The sequence below is a fragment of the Littorina saxatilis genome, linkage group LG16 (genome assembly GCF_037325665.1).
Source record: "Littorina saxatilis isolate snail1 linkage group LG16, US_GU_Lsax_2.0, whole genome shotgun sequence".
In the NCBI taxonomy this organism is placed as follows: Eukaryota; Metazoa; Mollusca; class Gastropoda; order Littorinimorpha; family Littorinidae; genus Littorina; species Littorina saxatilis.
In genome coordinates, this window is record NC_090260.1 from 54,206,149 (window position 1) to 54,211,148 (window position 5,000).

The following is a 5,000-nucleotide window of genomic DNA, read 5'->3' on the forward strand; positions in this document are numbered from 1 at the left end:
TGATTGTTGTGTGTTGTGGTTATGGTCGTTCTGATTGTTGTGTGTTGTGGTTATGGTCGTTCTGATTGTTGTGGTTATGGTCGTTCTGATTGTTGTATGTTGTGGTTATGGTCGTTCTGATTGTTGTATGTCGTGGTTATGGTCGTTATGATTGTTGTGTGTTGTGGTTATGGTCGTTCTGATTGTTGTATGTTGTGGTTATGGTCGTTCTGATTGTTATATGTCGTGGTTATGGTCGTTATGATTGTTGTGTGTCGTGGTTATGGTCGTTCTGATTGTTGTATATCGTGGTTATGGTCGTTCTGATTGTTGTGTGTTGTGGTTATGGTCGTTCTGATTGTTGTATGTTGTGGTTATGGTCGTTCTGATTGTTGTATGTCGTGGTTATGGTCGTTCTGATTGTTGTATGTAGTGGTTATGGTCGTTCTGATTGTTGTGTGTCGTGGTTATGGTCGTTCTGATTGTTGTGTGTCGTGGTTATGGTCGTTCTGATTGTTGTGTGTTGTGGTTATGGTCGTTCTGATTGTTGTATGTTGTGGTTATGGTCGTTATGATTGTTGTGTGTTGTGGTTATGGTCGTTCTGATTGTTGTATGTCGTGGTTATGGTCGTTCTGATTGTTGTATGTCGTGGTTATGGTCGTTATGATTGTTGTGTGTTGTGGTTATGGTCGTTCTGATTGTTGTGTGTCGTGGTTATGGTCGTTCTGATTGTTGTGTGTCGTGGTTATGGTCGTTATGATTGTTGTATGTCGTGGTTATGGTCGTTCTGATTGTTGTATGTCGTGGTTATGGTCGTTATGATTGTTGTATGTTGTGGTTATGGTCGTTCTGATTGTTGTATGTCGTGGTTATGGTCGTTATGATTGTTGTGTGTTGTGGTTATGGTCGTTCTGATTGTTGTATGTTGTGGTTATGGTCGTTCTGATTGTTGTGTGTTGTGGTTATGGTCGTTATGATTGTTGTATGTTGTGGTTATGGTCGTTCTGATTGTTGTATGTCGTGGTTATGGTCGTTCTGATTGTTGTGGTTATGGTCGTTCTGATTGTTGTATGTTGTGGTTATGGTCGTTCTGATTGTTGTGTGTCGTGGTTATGGTCGTTCTGATTGTTGTATAACGTGGTTATGGTCGTTCTGATTGTTGTGTGTTGTGGTTATGGTCGTTCTGATTGTTGTGTGTTGTGGTTATGGTCGTTCTGATTGTTGTATGTCGTGGTTATGGTCGTTCTGATTGTTGTATGTTGTGGTTATGGTCGTTCTGATTGTTGTATGTTGTGGTTATGGTCGTTCTGATTGTTGTATGTCGTGGTTATGGTCGTTCTGATTGTTGTGTGTTGTGGTTATGGTCGTTCTGATTGTTGTATGTTGTGGTTATGGTCGTTATGATTGTTGTGTGTTGTGGTTATGGTCGTTATGATTGTTGTGTGTTGTGGTTATGGTCGTTCTGATTGTTGTGTGTTGTGGTTATGGTCGTTATGATTGTTGTATGTCGTGGTTATGGTCGTTCTGATTGTTGTATGTCGTGGTTATGGTCGTTATGATTGTTGTATGTTGTGGTTATGGTCGTTCTGATTGTTGTATGTCGTGGTTATGGTCGTTCTGATTGTTGTATGTCGTGGTTATGGTCGTTCTGATTGTTGTATGTCGTGGTTATGGTCGTTCTGATTGTTGTATGTTGTGGTTATGGTCGTTCTGATTGTTGTGGTTATGGTCGTTATGATTGTTGTATGTTGTGGTTATGGTCGTTATGATTGTTGTCTGTCGTGGTTATGGTCGTTCTGATTGTTGTATGTCGTGGTTATGGTCGTTCTGACTGTTGTGTGTTGTGGTTATGGTCGTTCTGATTGTTGTGTGTTGTGGTTATGGTCGTTCTGATTGTTGTGTGTTGTGGTTATGGTCGTTATGATTGTTGTATGTCGTGGTTATGGTCGTTCTGATTGTTATATGTCGTGGTTATGGTCGTTCTGATTGTTGTATATCGTGGTTATGGTCGTTCTGATTGTTGTATGTCGTGGTTATGGTCGTTCTGATTGTTGTATGTTGTGGTTATGGTCGTTCTGATTGTTGTGTGTTGTGGTTATGGTCGTTCTGATTGTTGTATGTCGTGGTTATGGTCGTTCTGATTGTTGTATGTTGTGGTTATGGTCGTTCTGATTGTTGTGGTTATGGTCGTTCTGATTGTTGTGTGTCGTGGTTATGGTCGTTATGATTGTTGTATGTCGTGGTTATGGTCGTTATGATTGTTGTATGTCGTGGTTATGGTCGTTCTGATTGTTGTGGTTATGGTCGTTCTGATTGTTGTATGTTGTGGTTATGGTCGTTCTGATTGTTGTGGTTATGGTCGTTCTGATTGTTGTGGTTATGGTCGTTCTGACTGTTGTGTGTTGTGGTTATGGTCGTTCTGATTGTTGTGTGTTGTGGTTATGGTCGTTCTGATTGTTGTGTGTTGTGGTTATGGTCGTTATGATTGTTGTATGTCGTGGTTATGGTCGTTCTGATTGTTGTATGTCGTGGTTATGGTCGTTCTGATTGTTGTATGTCGTGGTTATGGTCGTTCTGATTGTTATATGTCGTGGTTATGGTCGTTCTGATTGTTGTATGTTGTGGTTATGGTCGTTCTGATTGTTGTGTGTTGTGGTTATGGTCGTTCTGATTGTTATATGTCGTGGTTATGGTCGTTCTGATTGTTGTATATCGTGGTTATGGTCGTTCTGATTGTTGTGGTTATGGTCGTTCTGATTGTTGTGTGTCGTGGTTATGGTCGTTATGATTGTTGTATGTCGTGGTTATGGTCGTTATGATTGTTGTATGTCGTGGTTATGGTCGTTCTGATTGTTGTGGTTATGGTCGTTCTGATTGTTGTATGTTGTGGTTATGGTCGTTCTGATTGTTGTGGTTATGGTCGTTCTGATTGTTGTATGTCGTGGTTATGGTCGTTATGATTGTTGTGTGTCGTGGTTATGGTCGTTATGATTGTTGTATGTCGTGGTTATGGTCGTTCTGATTGTTGTATGTCGTGGTTATGGTCGTTCTGATTGTTGTGGTTATGGTCGTTCTGATTGTTGTGTGTTGTGGTTATGGTCGTTATGATTGTTGTGTGTTGTGGTTATGGTCGTTCTGATTGTTGTATGTCGTGGTTATGGTCGTTCTGATTGTTGTATGTCGTGGTTATGGTCGTTCTGATTGTTGTGGTTATGGTCGTTCTGATTGTTGTGTGTTGTGGTTATGGTCGTTATGATTGTTGTGTGTTGTGGTTATGGTCGTTCTGATTGTTATATGTCGTGGTTATGGTCGTTCTGATTGTTGTATGTCGTGGTTATGGTCGTTCTGATTGTTGTATGTCGTGGTTATGGTCGTTCTGATTGTTGTGTGTTGTGGTTATGGTCGTTCTGATTGTTGTGTGTTGTGGTTATGGTCGTTCTGATTGTTGTATGTCGTGGTTATGGTCGTTCTGATTGTTGTATGTCGTGGTTATGGTCGTTCTGATTGTTGTGTGTTGTGGTTATGGTCGTTCTGATTGTTGTGTGTTGTGGTTATGGTCGTTCTGATTGTTGTATGTTGTGGTTATGGTCGTTCTGATTGTTGTATGTTGTGGTTATGGTCGTTCTGACTGTTGTATGTCGTGGTTATGGTCGTTCTGATTGTTGTGGTTATGGTCGTTCTGATTGTTGTGTGTTGTGGTTATGGTCGTTCTGATTGTTGTATGTCGTGGTTATGGTCGTTATGATTGTTGTGTGTCGCGGTTATGGTCGTTCTGATTGTTGTATGTCGTGGTTATGGTCGTTATGATTGTTGTATGTTGTGGTTATGGTCGTTCTGATTGTTGTGTGTTGTGGTTATGGTCGTTCTGATTGTTGTGTGTTGTGGTTATGGTCGTTATGATTGTTGTATGTCGTGGTTATGGTCGTTATGATTGTTGTGTGTTGTGGTTATGGTCGTTCTGATTGTTGTGTGTCGTGGTTATGGTCGTTCTGATTGTTGTATGTTGTGGTTATGGTCGTTATGATTGTTGTGTGTCGTGGTTATGGTCGTTATGATTGTTGTATGTTGTGGTTATGGTCGTTCTGATTGTTGTGTGTCGTGGTTATGGTCGTTCTGATTGTTGTGTGTCGTGGTTATGGTCGTTATGATTGTTGTATGTCGTGCAGAAGTCATTGTTTTAAACATACGCGGAAAGAACGATATAAAGAACGATATAAAGAACGATACAAAGAACGATATAAAGAACGATATAAAGAACGATATAAAGAACGATATAAAGAACGATATAAAGAACGATATAAAGAACGATATAAAGAACGATATAAAGAACGATATCTTAGTTAAAGAAATACATCCACAGTTGATCACCAAAGTTCCTTAAAGTTTACGGACCGATCAGAAGCTTGTACAGAACACGATGGGGGTACATAACATACATATTAAACATAGAAAACATAGTAGTTTGCAAAATATTTCTTGTTAACGTCAATGTTCGTGTTCTATACACCCTAAGGGTCCACCAAAGCACTATGACAATTTTAACAGAGGGGGAGGGAGGGGAGGGAGGGGAGGGGGGGGTTGGCACTCCTAGACTCAGCTCATGGACTACTGCACACACACCACGTGACCCGTCACGTGACAAGATCCAAACATCAAGCCTACCAGGCAGCTCGAGGACATTAAATGTGTATGACAGCCCCACAAGCAATTGATAGGATCTAGGATAGTTCTCCCGCATGTCACCCAACCAGTATGTCAGTCAGTCAGTCAATCAGTCAGCCAGACAGTCAGCAAGTCTGTCAGTCAGCAAGTCAGCGAGTCAGTCAGTCAGTAAATCATTCAGACAGTCAGTTAGCAGTCATTCAGCCAGTCAGCCAGTACCGGCACGGTTGGCCTAGTGGTAAGGCGTCTGCCTCGTGATCGGAAGGTCGTGGGTTCGAACCCTGGCCGGGTCATACCTTAGACTTTAAAATTGGCAATCTAGTGGCTGCTCCGCCTGGCGTCTGGCATTATGGGGTTA

The 5,000-nt window shown here is 41.4% G+C and overlaps 1 protein-coding gene across 2 annotated transcripts in view; it reads right to left on the reverse strand.

Moving 5' to 3' along the window:
- Positions 1–5,000, reverse strand: part of LOC138951248 (mucin-5AC-like) — a 149,997-nt gene that overhangs the window by 22,904 nt on the left and 122,093 nt on the right. The window lies entirely within an intron of this gene.